General features: G+C 39.8%; 1 protein-coding gene and 1 long non-coding RNA gene across 3 annotated transcripts in view; one reads left to right on the plus strand and one right to left on the minus strand.

The window, feature by feature from the left end:
* LOC137236394 (uncharacterized protein ZK1073.1) overlaps positions 1–16085 on the minus strand; it is a 469888-nt gene that overhangs the window by 61419 nt on the left and 392384 nt on the right. The window lies entirely within an intron of this gene.
* Positions 10317–16085, plus strand: part of LOC137236397 (uncharacterized) — a 142843-nt gene continuing 137074 nt past the window's right edge. The window contains exons 1-2 of the long non-coding RNA XR_010948394.1: positions 10317–10492; positions 10591–10970. This is a non-coding gene — a long non-coding RNA (uncharacterized lncRNA). The remainder of the gene's footprint in view (positions 10493–10590; positions 10971–16085) is intronic.

Consider the following 16085-nt stretch of genomic DNA (forward strand, 5'->3'; position numbering starts at 1 on the left):
CGAAATATAACATTGGCTCCAAAGACTTCGACGAAATTGAAATCCCTCTTAAAATCCACAAAGGACAAATGTGAACGCTTAGAAAAACCGGGGGTATACTCCATCACCTGTTCACAGAAAAACAAGTACGGAGAAGAATGCAGCGCAAAGTACATTGGCCATTCGACCAGCTCTGTAGGCTCAGGTTGGAGCACTTAAAATATATTGAAAATATCGATCCTAGAAGTGGAATTGCCGAACATGCCCTATCGAATGAACACTCGATAAGTGAAAGCGACTGCCAAATAATAAAATCCGAATCCAGTGTGAACAGATTAAACATTTTAGAATCCCTTCACATCTTTTTTTTCTTATTCACATCTACGTAAATAAAAATGTTTGCGTAAATAGCGATACTGGCCCACTGTATTGAAGTTTGTTCTCAGCGGTTCAGTAAACATCGTTTGTTTCTGTTTATTGTTGGTATACTTACCCTATTGTTTACTCTTTTTCTGTATTTCTTATTCAGCTGTATTTGATTTGTATGTGCATTGTGTTTGCATTATATTAAATTTTTAATGTTTGACTTCGTTTTTGTTATATTCTTTATGATTATCTCCTATGACATCGTTTAGTTGAAAACATAGTGTACAAGTACAAGTGTGTTGACTTATCTGTCAAGCATTCTGACAGGCACTCGCTGGATTCGGAACGACAGCGAATTCAAAATGGATACCATTACCGAATGCTCCGAATGATTGAAAAATTGAAAAAGTCGAGACGATTGGTAGACAAAAATGTTGGTGTTGAGACCAAAAATGCGACTCTAGACCTGAGATTTCCATCAGGTGAGCGAGGCTGTTTGTAGTTTTGACGTTTATCGCTTAGTGAACACACTTGGTATAGGTACACTATGGTTGAAAACTGCAACTGATGATAACACCACACGCGTGTCGAAACATATGTATTGAAGAAAAACATAATTTAAACGACTAAAAGGTTTTGTTTTTAATTTATATGTTGTGATATAAAAGTCGTTTAGCACCCAATAAAAATACTGAAATTTTTATCAAAAGTTTCAATATCAGTCCACACGTCAAATTTCAACATTCTAGGTGTATTATTTACTAAATAATCAGGTTTTTTGTGTTTTCTAAAATGTTATATATATAAAAAGTGGGCGTGGTTATCATCCGATTTCGCTAATTTGCAATACCAATCCATTCTTGGTGCAGATAAGCGCGTGTACCAAATTTGGCGCAGATATCTCAATATTTACTCAACTTATCCTGTTAACGGTCAGACGGACGGACATGGCTCAATCAAATTTTATTTCGATACTGATGATTTTGATATATGGAAGTCTACATCCATCTCGATTCCTTTATACCTGTACAACCAACCGTTATCTAATCAAAGTTATAATACCATGTGTACAAGTACAGCGGGTATACAAATTTCGGAAAGATGCAAACCTTGCAAAAACTGTCCCAGTCGAAAAAACTTTATACCGATACTTAGAAGTCTTCCTAAATCGTCGTTCCTTTAATAGGAAAGATTCGTCCCAAATTTCATTGATTTATCTCAGAGAATGACTTCGGGGTTTAACTCATCACTCTGCTTATCTTGAAAAATGAAAAACATTTATTCTTTTTTCGTCAATAAAACCTCTATTTTGATAGAACGCCTTTCCCTGCTTTGTAACTTAAGAAGCATAGTTTTATTTGATATATTTTTGACCATAACTTATCGATACAGTTTTTTTTCAAGGCAGAAAAAAAATTGTATTCACACATTTCAAGCATCAAGTGAGGAGTATTGCGGAACCATACACGGTGACAGCACGGTGACATACCTACAAATATAAATAAAAGTTCCATGTACTTTGTTTTTGTAAATCGATGCACTGATGTCAAAATCGTACTGCGCCGGAAGTTGAAGTGTCAAATCATATTAAAAAAGTACCAATCAGCTGATCTCCGGTAGAGACCTGTTACTGGTCTCACCAGTAAGGTGTACCCTTATTATTAAAAAAAAAACAATACATTTTTAATTAATTGTTCTTCTATAAATAGCACAAAACAAAACCAGTTCATAAAATTAACTTGCCAACAACAAAGCATATCTTTGGTAAAAGCAAACATAGAAAATTATTTACTGTGCGAAAAATAAAGGGCCGTTTAAACTTGAAGTATCCATATCCATATAAAACAGCTGATCCAATCAACCTTATGGAAATCAATGAAATTGGTCAATGGTGCCATACCATAACGTCCTAGCCATATACATTGCCCACCAATTGGTTTTTGGTTTCTCGCCATATCCATAATCTAAAAATATTTGAGTTGGAGAATTTATTAACTTTTTGAAGATTTTATTTATTGTTTTGGATACGTTACGTACGACTAAGAGACTTATTTTTTGTGGAGTATGTTTGTATTTTTTTGCATTTTTTTCATTTTTATGAAATTATCACGATTAGTTTAAGGTACCAATAACTGATGCCAATTGATATGGATAAGTAAATTTGTGGTTATGACTATGGCGTTATGACTATGTCAACTTTGCCAGGCCCTTAAAGCTATGCGAAGAAAGCAATTGAAAAAGTTGCGCAGCAACAAAGGAATAACTTTGGTTAAATATGTTTGTTAACAGTTCAATTATCGTAGGAGTACGTGTTCGAATACCACTCCCGGGAGAAAAGGTTTTGAAGAGATTTATATGGTATCATTGAAACTGCTGTCACATTGTCCGTCCTGTTATTGTTGTTGTTGTAGCGATAAGGTCGCTCCGGTAACATAGCACCATTAAGGTACTAGCCCGACCATCTCGGGAACGATTTGTATGGCCACATTAAACCTTCAGGCACGGATAGGTGAGGTTGACAATTGACTTTGGAGAAGCTATATATTGTGCTGGCAACATGAAAAGGTTGCGCTATACAACCCCTTGAATCTGGTATTTTAGTCGCCTCTTACGACAGGCATACCTACCGCGGGTATATTCTAACCCCCTGACCCGCTGGGGGATATTGTTTGTCCTGATGTCGCGTTGTTTATATTTTTCCCAATTATTAAATAAAATTAAAAAAAAAACGTAATAATTGGCATCCCTTCTACATACGTATGTATATATACTAGCGGGGAGAGATTCCATTTTATTTTCCAATCCAATTTTTAAGTTTTGTGAAGCAAATTAAACATAACCGTGCATAAAATTACACTCATCAGTTTAGAAAAGATACTTATCTGCGAAGGAAATTGTACTCACATGTGAAAATTTCACAAACCCTAATTTATTAAAAAACAAAAAAAAAAGGGACCTTAAAAATCCATGTGGAAATATGTGGCTGCGTTTATACCCACACAGAGCGGTGGTACACCTAAAACAAAAAAAAAATCTACTGATTTAATTGATTTAGTATTTTGCAGTAAATTGTTCCTATTCTTTTTTCCATCACTGTAAGTATTTGCACAATTGAATTGATATATTAATTTGAGAACGATTATGTGATATGTGTACAATAACTGTATTTTTCAGGAAAAAATAGAGAAAAGTACAAAGGGTATACTTAATTAGTTCTATCTGTTTTAAAACTGCTAATTAGTTCTATTGTATTCTCATACCACAAAACCATAGTTGGGGACAGTGCACTAAATTTTGAGTAACAACACTGCTGGAAACTTAGTGGGTTGACATAATAAAGATCTTGTATTAAGTGGTAATACTTACTTATTTGGAAAATTATTTTTAACTTTTTAGTTTTGATATTACTTAAAAGCGTGTATTTAGTCTGTGTTTCTATTGTTATTTATCGCATATGCTAAAAAAATTTGAACATATTCATCATTTATATTTGTATATGTAGTCGGGGAATTGGGGGTCAAAGATTCCATCCCACCTGCTACCACAGCGCAAAGTCGTCGATTCACAACGGCCGGTGCACCAACATCTCCCCAATACGTATCACTTTCCTGACCTTTTAAACAAATCAACGTTGTTGGGAAATTGCTCCCTGACGCCGCATAATGAGTCCCATAACGATCAGCACATTTGATAATTTTGACTACTTTCAATTCAGCAGATTGGACTATAGGCGAAGTTTGGATACTGCCTGCAGTTGTCGAACCCCATCCAATAAGTTGCAATTTTACGCCCTTGTTTAATTCAACATCGCAAAGTGATACTGGTTTTAATCCTTGGTATATGTGCGTCCGTTTACTCAAATAAATCACAGCTAAATCCATTTGTTTCATTTCTATCATATCCTCATTATAATGACATGGAGTAATTATACGCCCCACAGTGTAAATTTTTTTTGTATTTCTTGAATCGGTTACACCAGGTTCAACAGTGATGTCAGACTTGGTCAAACCTTTCAAACAAGATGCAGATGTAAGCACCTTCCTCCAAGTGATTAAAGTACCAACACAAATGTGGCACCCTTCATATTGTATTGACATCAAATATGGACTATCCTTTATATTAAAATTTTGCGAATTTGCATTAGAAACACAGATAAGGAAGACAAACGGTATCGCGAAAGAATTGCGTGAATGCATTTTAGTTTAAGATTTTGCGCCGATTTTTAAGTTTAAAGTGAAGCAAGTTGAAATTCGTGGGTGCTATTTATACAAAATTTTGTTATGTAAATAAAAATGAGTTTTGAATTGGGAAAAAGACAGCCTGCTAATTTTTGTGATTGTAGCAGCATAAGTGTGACAAGAAAAAAATTTAATTTAGCTACATTTGTTTATTGAATACAAAAACAAAACCATTAACACAGCAATATTTTGGGCATCTGATGTTTGTGAGTGTACCCAGCCTGTGATAGCAATGACATGTGTACATACAATATATGAATATATAATATAGTATATGCAATATAGAAGTATGAAATATATGGTAATTGGGGCCGCCGTGGTGTGGTGGTAGGATGCTCCGCCTATCACACCGAGGGTCGTTCTTTTGCGAAAAAGTGAACCAGTAGAAGTTTGGCTTGAAAAAAATATTAGGGGCAAAACGTGTTTATTGGTATTTTTGCATTATAAATGGTAAAAACTTCGTTGTTGAAGCTTCTTATAAAGCCCTATAAAATTGCACTTGTATGGGGTATGGAGCACTAAGAAAATATTTAAGGGAAATTATCGACACTTCACTTTTAGAAATAAAAACGCGCCACAACTCTTGTTTTTATTGTAAATAATTTTTAATTATAATTATTGTATATATGTATTAAGAACGCCGCTTTTATTTATTTTAAACATTTATTTGAGAGGCGTATATAGTGTGGCGGATAGCGAACAACTTACTTAAAGCGGTCCATCACACTCCCTTGGCCCGCTTACTTCTTTACTTGAATTTTCTTAAATTTGCAAAGTTAAGGAAACGACAAGTTACTTTAATTGGTACAAGGTACATGTAAGAATCTTTATACAATGCAAATAAATAAACGCCAACCATTTGGGTGGTGTAGGTTGTCCTTAACCATATCTCCTTTGCCATTTTGAGGTCGGAGATAAGTTTTCGGCTTTCGGTTCTGGCAAGGATAGCTAAAGGGGCTCATGGAAGGAAGTGCATTGGAGTGAGGGCTAATAAATCGCTTGGGTCTTGTGCCATAGAAGAGAGAGGGCGAGAATTAAGCACCGCTTCTATTCGAAAGAGGAGTGCTGTAAATTCTTCGAACGTAAACCTTTGACTCCCCGCAACTTTTGTGAAATGTGCCTTGCAGATTTTTACCGCGGCTTTATATAGGCCGCCTATGTGTGCGACATAAGGGGGTATAAACTGCCAAGAAAAAACTGGTACCGCAAATCTTTCATCGACATCTACAGCTGGTTCTTTGATGAATATTGCGAGTTCTCTTTGAATAGCTCGTTGAGCACCAACAAATGTTTTTTCATTATCATGCATTACTTTGTGGAGTAATCCGCTTCGTCCAACGAACCGAGAGAGGGCTGCTCTGGAGACCTCAGTTGTATAACTCGTACAAGATTCGAGATGGGCCGTTTTAGTATGGAAGCACAGAAATATGCAAAAGTATGCTTTTAATTAGGAAGCTCGTCGCAAGGGGGACGTCTTCACCATAAATGGGCCAGCGAAGTCAACGCCGGTTACGTAAAAGGACACCGGGTAAGTGACACATTCGGGGCATAGTGGCCATTATTTGCGAGCGCATTCGTTGCTTATATAACGTGCACGTCTTGCAGTTGAATGTGAATTTTTTTACTTTCTGCTTGAGTCTGGAGATGTATTCATCCTCTATCATACAGATCATTAGTTGCTGTTCGCCATGCTTCAAAACTCTATGGAGCATTTCTATAATCAGGGAGCAGAACTTCGAGCTGTCTGGGATAATAATTGTACAGCGTTCTTTATAGCTCATATCAGCATTATCTCAACGACCGTCATTTCGGAGGATGCCATCATCTAGCATGGCATTTAGGGTCAGAAGGGAGCTTTTCATGCTGATAGGGTTTGAATCTTCTGAGTGATTTGTGCTGTGAAATGATGGCGTAGCATTATCATTATGAGTTTAATTTTAGCGTCGTACCCGTGAGTAAGGGCTATCGAAATGGGAGTTGGGTGGTTTTAGGTGTGACGGATGAAACGGTCTTAATGTGTTTTTCTCCGGAGGAGATGGATTGGAAGGGGTGTATTTTGGCCAGAATGTGTTCGGCTTAGAGAGCTATTGGACAAATTAGCTAGTGTATCGAATTTCAAAAATTTTGATGTAAGGAAGTCTATATCTTTCTCGATTCCTTCATGCCATTATCTACAGCTCTTATTTAATCAAAGTTACCATACACTTGTGCGTATAAAAATTGTCTAGACCCCGACACAAATATACCTAATATAGGCTTATATACTTAGATTACGTATTAGTATTAAGGTTTGATTTATAGTTACTTTTATCGTGGTTGCTACCCCACATTCTCTTGCAAAAACATCAAAAAGTTCACAGTAAAAAGGTTGTTTTATTTGAGGCGACGTAAACTCATTTTCCAAATTCCTATAGAAGCCGTCTAAAACACATTCATTTTACAAACATCAGAAAGACGGAATGCTTTAATCCATTACAAGTTAAGGCCTCATTAACACTTTGAACAAGATCATGATTATGTCGTCCCACTTAAGTTCGATCAGTGTTATTGCTCAAAATTTATTGCACTGCTCCAAACTCTGGTTTTTTGACAGTGTACAATAGTACATATTAGCTAGCAGTTTGGAAACAAATAAGACTAATTTACTGCACGCTTTGTACACATCATAAAAATATAAAGCTAATAAATAAGAAATTTCTAGAGAAATGTTATCTTAAAAAGCTGTATAAAACTAATTGGTCTGTAAAAAATTAATGGTTATATTAATTTGTTGTCTTCAAGTCCAAGTTTATTATATTTGTAACTCGTTTTCTACTGTTTGTTGTTTTAGCCTTTACCGCCGTCAATTGAAGGCGCCCATCAGGTGCTATTACCTCACTAGACGAGGATTTTTGTTGCAGTCCATATGGGATTTCTTTAAGCTCTTGTTTTCTTTAGAATTTCTATGTATAATAATTTATTGTAATATACCTTGCAAAGTATTGAACAATTGTGGTGTGTCGCAAACTCGGCAACGGAGTGGAGGCACCACAATTGCGTTTGGGTTAAATTTAAAGGAAAAAGAAAAGACGAGAGATATTTCTCGTTATATGTCTTTATTGTAGTGAAAATTAAAATTAGCACAATAATTTACCTTGTATAATAAAATGTGGCGGGGCTCCTCGGACAGTGTTAGCTCTGGTTCGCTCAACGATCGCTGGAAAAGTAGACGGTTGCCTTGTGGAGGACAACCGTTGAACCGCGGAAAAAGTCTCCGGTTTTAAGGGGAAGCTTCCCCACATAGTTGTACCGGCATGCATGTATATTTGTACGGACAACATAACCCTACCCATGTACACCTATACATGCATGTGGGCGAACTAGTCGTCGATAATATGGTGCTATTAGGGTGGCGCAAATTAATGAGAATTTAGGCGTCGGGCCTAAACATGCCGGCCCCCTTGCGATACGCAACAGCCCAGACTCCGCCCGAGCGTCCCCGACCACGATTTGTCTTAAAACTAGATTCTAAAATTAATTGGTGCGCGCCGAATGGCGCGACGGCATCCTCCTTGCCTTCGCCGTGACCTAGAGCTAAGACGATAAGAAAAAATTAATGGAAACCGTATGATATATTTCTTGCCATTCATATAAAACTTCATTTATTTCGGAAAAAGTACCATTTACATGTTTAAACTTGCACTAAACTAAATAATCCTAAATAACCATTAGGGTATGCTAGATCGGGTGTGTCCCCGAAAGCACCCAACCAAAGATGGTGATTTGGGCCAGCAGCGAGCCAAACGATGGTGGTAACGTGCCCGGCGTCATAATGTCGGCATAAACGTCGCCGCCGAGAACGAGGCGGATAGGCATTGAAGCATAAAATTGTGGATCCGCCAATCGGATATGCTCGTACGGAGCCGCGACGCGGGAGTCGACGTGATAGGTTGGGCTGATGCGCTTAAAATCATGGACGCAGACTGCATGTGTGGTCACCGTCTTGCTCTGTCCATGCTTGCCCCTGAACCTAAGCCGGTTTCGCCGGCGGCGTCGGTCTTCGGCAGTGCTAACTCTCGCGCCAGCCGACGGTCGATCGTTGTGCGAGGGGAACATGCGTCTATGAGTGCACGGATGAGGTGCAAACGCCCCCCGGCTTCCACCTTCACGACCGCAGTTGGCGCCAGAGTAGCCATTGGTCGTAGGGTTGGGGCGGCGGTAGCGTGGGCTGCAATGATCCCGTTCCTAAAGGAACTGTGTTGCGGTAGCTGGCGCGGCCGAGTGGCCAGTCTACCGTCCCGGTTATCCTCATGACAATTGCGTATGGCGCGTAGCTGGCACGGCCGTGGGGCCAGTCTACTCGCTTGGTTGCGGGCGTTGTTGCTTGTGCGTTGTCGCTGGCGTGGCCGCATGACCAGTCGGCGTTCGTGGCCGCTTGTATGATTACGCGTTCGGCGTTGATGGAGCGTGCGGGAAGGCCGTGGTTCCGCGCCACTTTGGCTCCGTCTTTCGTGGGCTAACAGGGGTCGGAACGGCCGTGGGTCCGATCCCCCGAAATGTTTGGTCAGCAAAATTGTATGCTATATAAAGAAAAAATATAAAATCTTCGTTTTGGACGAGGCGCTAATTTTGTCGAATGAACCATTCTTTTGTATTGCCCTTCTATTATTTGTTCAACTGTTCGCGTAATTGGGCTTGTAGTCCTGTTCTATTGATGGTCTTTACTAAAAGGTACGGTTCCCGAAGTGTATTTGGCTCCGATACCGATTTGCCAGAAACGGGTTTTTGGGTACCCGTTTGCATCTTTTTATGTATCCCTAATACAATGTACATTTAAGAACTCGGCATATATATGTACATACGCCGGTACAAGTATATGGGCAGTCAGTGCACGGACTTTACCGCGTTGGTACAGTGACCAACCGTTTTGACCCATTTTTCCATTTCTACTACTTTTACGGCTTCTGCCACCAAAACTTAGATTCTACCAATATTTCGGTATTTTCGCACTGAAAACGTATACTGCGATCATTTTAAAGTATTGAATTGCCGAGCCCACCCAACTAACTTTAGGAGGTGATACTGACCAAATCAGTCAGTTTTGAAAAATTTGTGAAGAACTTAAACAGGAAATGAATTTTTTGATTAAAGAAATATAGTAACTGAGCACGCGAGTATTTTCTGCGCTATTTTTTCTGTTTTTTTTTTTTTTTTTGGAATAGTTTGAACGACAATAAAAAGTTTTACATAAACGATGACATGCCGACATCGGTTATTTTGCGGCAGTACTTTTGATACATTCGAAAATTGTTGTGGTAGTTAGACGTTGTGGCAAGCGTCTAGTGAGTGTTTATAGCTCGAAATACAGAAAAAAAGGGCAAGTGTCATAAGCTATGTATCTACACATTTACATGGATTTTGTTTGCAAAATTTTGTTGAGAGTTTTATTTCCATAAAATGTGCTTTATTATGAATTTTGTTTGTACAAATATAAACATTAATTTTGTTTTCCGGACCAAAATCTACCAACTACTACTATTTCCTTTTTTCCGTCTACCAACATTTTGCCTTTTAAAAAAGTCCGTGCACTGGTAGACATACCAGACCAGAACAAGTGAACATTCATACGCACAAATGTACATCTCTCTGAATTGAAGCAAACGGTAAATGGATCGTTCGATTCATGGCGCCGTTTGCTTCATTCTTTTCACTGATGACATTCTTTTCGTTTTACGCGTGGTGGAGTACGCTGGCTGCAAGAACTGAATTCGTAGTACTCGTGGACTTTAAAAACGGCAAAGAAGGAAAAATTTCTTTTTTTTTAATTAATACAAATATAATTTCGGTGCGCTACGCTATACACAATTTAAATAAGGAAGGATTGACGCTTAACTTCAGCTTGGAAAATCGCTTCTAAACATCTTTATGAGGTATTTGAGTTTGTTTTGAGGGATTGGATTATTCCCACAATCACAATATATATTAATATACGCTCAAAAATTTATAAAATTTTTACAATACCCACTAGAATGAATTTCGTAAAAAGTACAATCTGTTGGTTCCCATTGAAATACATTTATTTGGTTCAGTGTTTGCAATGCTACCTATTATACGAGCAATGTATTCCTGTTACTTCTCATACACAAAAGTGTGATGGAACTTCAAAAATAATATTTCCTGTTGAGCGTCGAAAATTTGGGGTTTCGATTCCTGGTTCGCCCTCGACGGTAATAGTACGCGATTTACCACTTGAACGGCAGGCAATTGTGGAAGTTACATCTACACGCAGTTCACGCTGGCAGATATCAGAATAGTTTTTACATATCACTCCAACTAATTCGCCGGTGCGGTCCTCTTTTAACTGCGATATTTCGCCTTGTAATGCAAATACCAAATCATTATTCGCAGGTGAGTGAAATATTATAAGTTGATCACGTCCAGGACTTATGCTGCTCGATGTTAGGACTTTAATCGATATGGAGCGATTCACGTTTTTAAATTTGTGTTTGGTGCCATCCAGTTTATAGATTGCTGCATCCGTTACGATAAAAGCACGATCGGATGACTTATTATGTTTATTATATTTCTTTGCAAAAGCTGAAGATAAAATCGTTATATGCTTCGCTATTTCTTAGGTTCTTTGCGTTAGTTGTATAAGACTGATAGCCTGAATTTTCGTGTGAGCTAGCCAAATAGTCACCAATCGATTTACGTGGTTGACCCCAATGAGGACGACGGCCTTTTATGGCAGTTGCAGCCGTGATTTGTAAGCGTAGTTGCGGTCATTCAGATCGTGGGTACTTTCGAAGTATCATATAAGCCCGTCAATTATTAAATATTCGTCCTAATTGAGGCTCTGTTTTCCGTGCAGCCAATAGTGGACGCGGCCACTGAATGTTTCTTCCATAATCTCTCATACTTTTGCGTTACGAAAGCGTTGAGCGAGCTCAAGGACAAAGGAGCGTAATTTGTATGTTTTATAAGCTTTACTGATGGCGAGTGCCGAAATCTTTTTTTTTTTTTTATAACTACGACCCACGTACCTGCTTTTGTAATAATGTAACAATATGAGGAATCATTTCGTTCGTTGTTGTTCCAACGTGAACCATGTTTTAGGTGACATCAGTAATTGTTGCATTCATTGTATTAATTGCAACTAATTCTGGAAAATCGGGCTTATTGGCATGCTTCTCGGTTTTATTAACTTTAGCTATAGGATTCGTCGATGAGGTATGGGATGATGCAGTGCTATTAGCATTCGATACTGAGCAGCTTGCAATTTCCGGATTGTTTGCCTGCTGTTGTTGTGATTGTGGTTCCGAAGCGCTTGTCGAGGAAACATTTAAGGCTACACTTCCATTTGCGGTTGTGTTGCTGGTACTGCCGCATCAATATTGGGCCAACGATCAACAGCTGCTGAGGCGGCCATATGTGCATAGGAAGTAGGTGCAGATCCAGGAGATCCACTGCTTGTTGGACTTTTTGGTGTGTCAGGTGTTGTTGTGGTGGATGAGGCGGGTTGGTGTCGTTATTGTTGTTGTAATTGGAATCATAATTGTTATGATAATACAGACGTCTGCCGTCGCCGCTTTTATTGTTATTGCTACTGTTATTGTCATGGTTATTGTTAAATCCATGCGCATTATGATCAGTCACAATGGTCGGTCACCGCGCCCCCGAATTTCGGTGTTCTGACTGGGTACGGACTTCTGGCGCGACATGGTTTTAAATTAGGCCTGCTCATTGATAGCAGATGTAGGATTCCCCGGGTTGCAGGAGAGACGATCGATCAGGTTTGGTTGTCGTGCCGGACTAAGACTCCAGGAGACTCTAGATCTAAAAGCGGCCAGTAGCACAAGTCCTACAAAGCTGCTAGTCTTTACCCCAAGGGCGGAGTTATTGTTTAGCATAGGTCCCGGTTTCTGATAAGGCTACCCAGTTTGGTTGCTGAGCAAAGTTCTACTAACACTATGAGCCCATTCCCGTCATATGCGAGATGTGTGGGAAAATGTTGCCGTGATCATGGCGTCTATAAGGCACATATGCGCCGACACACCGGTGAACGGCCCGCAAAATGTGATGTTTGCGGCAAATCGTTTTTATAGTTTCCACGATTTGAATGTACATGCGGTAACACATCGGCCTGAAAGACCGTTCGCACAGGATCAATGTGGGTCAACGTTTCAGCGTAAAAAGTCATTGCGTGTACATAACGTTACATTATAAGAATCGTAAACATGAATGTAAAGTCGGTGTTATAGCCTTTGCGCAAACGGGGGGTTTGAATGCCCATAGGCGAAGTCATGATGCAGCATTGAGTCGTTGTATTATGGGTACTAATAGTACAATACCAATACCGATTACAGAGAATATGGGTAGTAGCATTAATATGGGAATACCTAGTTGACTCCTCGGTAATTCAGTTAATGTTGTTAATACAGTCGAAACCATAAAAACAGTTAATTCCATTACTGAGAATTTGCTAGAAGTAACTGTGCTGGATTCTGTCACTAATTAGATTTATTGATAATTTGTATCACATTATGTGTTTTATGTACGGATATACGTACTACACAGGCAATATGTATTACGCATGCATATTCGTGTTTGTGTGCACCTGATTCGGTCTAATTTTAAAATTTATCTTTTCATGTTAGTTTAAGCTCATCAATATGAAATACCTTGCTCACACCTTAGACCTCAATAACGTGTGTTGAAAATATAAGAAACACAACCCCACGCACTCAAACAAACAATAAACAAACACAATTTAAAAAAGGTTTATAATGCTCATGATCAAGGCGAATTTAGTACCAATGCAAGTAGATTCGCCTTGCTAATGCTTCCAATTATGTTCTTGTTGAGTATTAATGCAAGAGTTTGGATTATTTTTAACATATTTCTTTTATTCCTTCTCAATTCTGTTGTGACCTTTTTTGTTGATTTATTCATGAATTTAGTAACTACACCATGATCTATTAGTGTGGTTGAGTCTAGGCGTTATGGAAAGTGCGGACCCCAAATAATCATGCACTTTCGTAAACCTATGAACATACAAAACCTAAAACAGTTCAAATTCATCGTGCGACGTCAAACCTCGACTAGTGGATCGTTCCACTTACAGTTGTCCTATGTAACGAACTGTACCCATTGATCATGTGAACTTATTCCTTCCGTGTGTTCGGAACCTTCACCTCCACTTAAGGATTTGGGGGGAATCTGTTGATCTTTGGGATATTATGTATATACTTATTTGAATATATTCGGCACTCGTGAGGTAGTCTCAAATGAACCTTTCTGGTCAATACTTCATCAATTGATAAAGAGTTAGGTGGGTCTGATCATTCTTTCGAAATTGTTTGAAGAATGCCATATGTTAGAATTTTATTCAAAATGCGCTATATCAAATTTGTTGCCAAACCTCCCAATATGAGCATAAGTGCAATGCATTTGGTCGTAAGAAAAGGTTAATGAAAAGCATTCCGAGATGAAGCGCTCTTCAATCGAACTCTAATCTGGGGCGGTTTTGTGACAAATCTTGACTCGGGAAATTTTGACAAATTCCTGTTGGCCTCGTGCCGTTGGCCGAGTGCATTCAAGTTCTGTGGCAGACAACGGATCTGCGTAAGGGTTCGGATGTCATCGCTCGGGGTGAGCGGGTGACTTGGGGTTTGATTTTGAATATTAATCATAAGTATTTTGTGGCAGATGGGGGATCTGCGTGAGAGCTTTTCTGGTATCCTCGATATGGGAGAACGAGTAAGTGGGATGGTTTCTGGTGTCCTTGCTCTGGGTGAGCGAGTGAATTTGGGTTTGCTTTGTAAGCTTAAGGGTATAATGGGCTGAGTCCTTTTAGGTTCTGTGGCAGATAGAGGATCTGCGTTAAGTTAGGGTTGATTTTTTTGAAACGAGGGATGGGGAGTAAAGGAGGGATTGTTAAGAGGACCCTTCTCGGTTATGAGGTCGACTACACGTACTCGGTTATCTTCGCCGGGGTGTACGTTGACGACTCTACCTAACCTCCATTCGTTGGGAGATAATTTGTCCTCTTTGAGGACAACGAGATCTCCCACTTGTATATTTTATTTGGGGTGTTTCCACTTCACACGCTTTTGAAGTTCGGATAAATATTCGGTTTTCCATCGCCGGCAGAAGGTGTAATGGAGGGCTTTGAGTTTCTGCCATCGATTGATCATCGAGGCAAAGCTCTCACTGGCATCTGGTTCTGGTGGAGCCAGCAGGTGGCTGCCGGTTAGGAAATGTCCTGGGGTTAGTGGTTCCAGGTCCGTTGGGTCATTCGATCCTGGACTGAGAGGGCGCGAGTTGAGACACGCCTCAATCCTGCACAAAAGTGTTTGGAACTCCTCCATAGTATATTTGTGGGGAGAAGCAATCTTTTTGAAGTGGCTTTTGAAGCTCTTTACTCCCGCTTCCCACAGGCCGCCCATATGTGGAGCGGCGGCGGTAATAAAATGCCAGCTTAATGCTTGATGGCTGTACTTTGAGACTGTTTTGTCTCGGCTTTCGGCCAGAAAGGCTTTGAATTCCGATCGTAGAGATCTGGAAGCTCCGACAAAGTTCGTACCATTGTCGGAGTAGATGTTTTTCGGACATCCTCTTCTCGCGATAAAACGCGAAAAGGCTGCGAGGAAGCATGGGGTGCTCAGGTCACTAGTGGCTTCTAGGTGGATGGCCTTAGTGGAGAAACAAACAAATAGGCATACGTAGCCTTTGGACAGTCGACATCCCCTACCGCGGTAGCTTTTGATGTCGAAAGGCCCCGCGAAATCTACCCCAGTATTGGTGAACGCGCGAGTAAAAGTAGTGCGTTCGCAGGGAAGGGTACCCAGAAGTTGGGACTGCGCGTGCTTCCTGTGAATAATGCAGATTTTGCAATTGTTGATGATGGCTCTGATCATTGTCTTGACCTTCGGAATCCAATACTGGGTTCGAATAAGGCGGAGCATGAGCTGGTTCTCGCCATGAAGGGAATCATGATGAATCATCATGACTGCAAGGCGAGACAGCCTGCAATTGTAAGGCAAGATGATCGGATGACGCTCGTTGTACGACATGTCTTTTGAAGCCCCTAGACGCTCCCCTGTTCTGATAATATCATCTTTGTCGATGTATGGGTTGAGTGACAGGATTTCACTCTTCCGATCAAAGGGTTCCCTATTTTTTAATTGCAAGTATTCTGTACCGTAGATTATTTTTTGACATACTTTTATTAGTGCTTGAGTCGTTGCCTTAATCTCATCGGCACGACTTTTCGTGGCATCCCGTTTTAGTTTTAGGATGCGTCCTTTTTATAAATCTCCGAACGTAGGATAGGACTCTTAGAGCTCGTGGCAAGTCTGAAAAACGATCGAGTATATCTTCTTGTTCAGCCTATGTGACGGCATACGACTGTGCTTTCACTTGCTTCTCCTCATATGATGTATGGTAGTCCGTTTCCTGTACTGGCCATTGGATGCTGTCCTCTTGCAACCAAGATGGTCCCTGCCACCATAACGAATTGTT

This window comes from Eurosta solidaginis, chromosome 1, assembly GCF_040869045.1.
Source record: "Eurosta solidaginis isolate ZX-2024a chromosome 1, ASM4086904v1, whole genome shotgun sequence".
Lineage (NCBI taxonomy): Eukaryota > Metazoa > Arthropoda > Insecta > Diptera > Tephritidae > Eurosta > Eurosta solidaginis.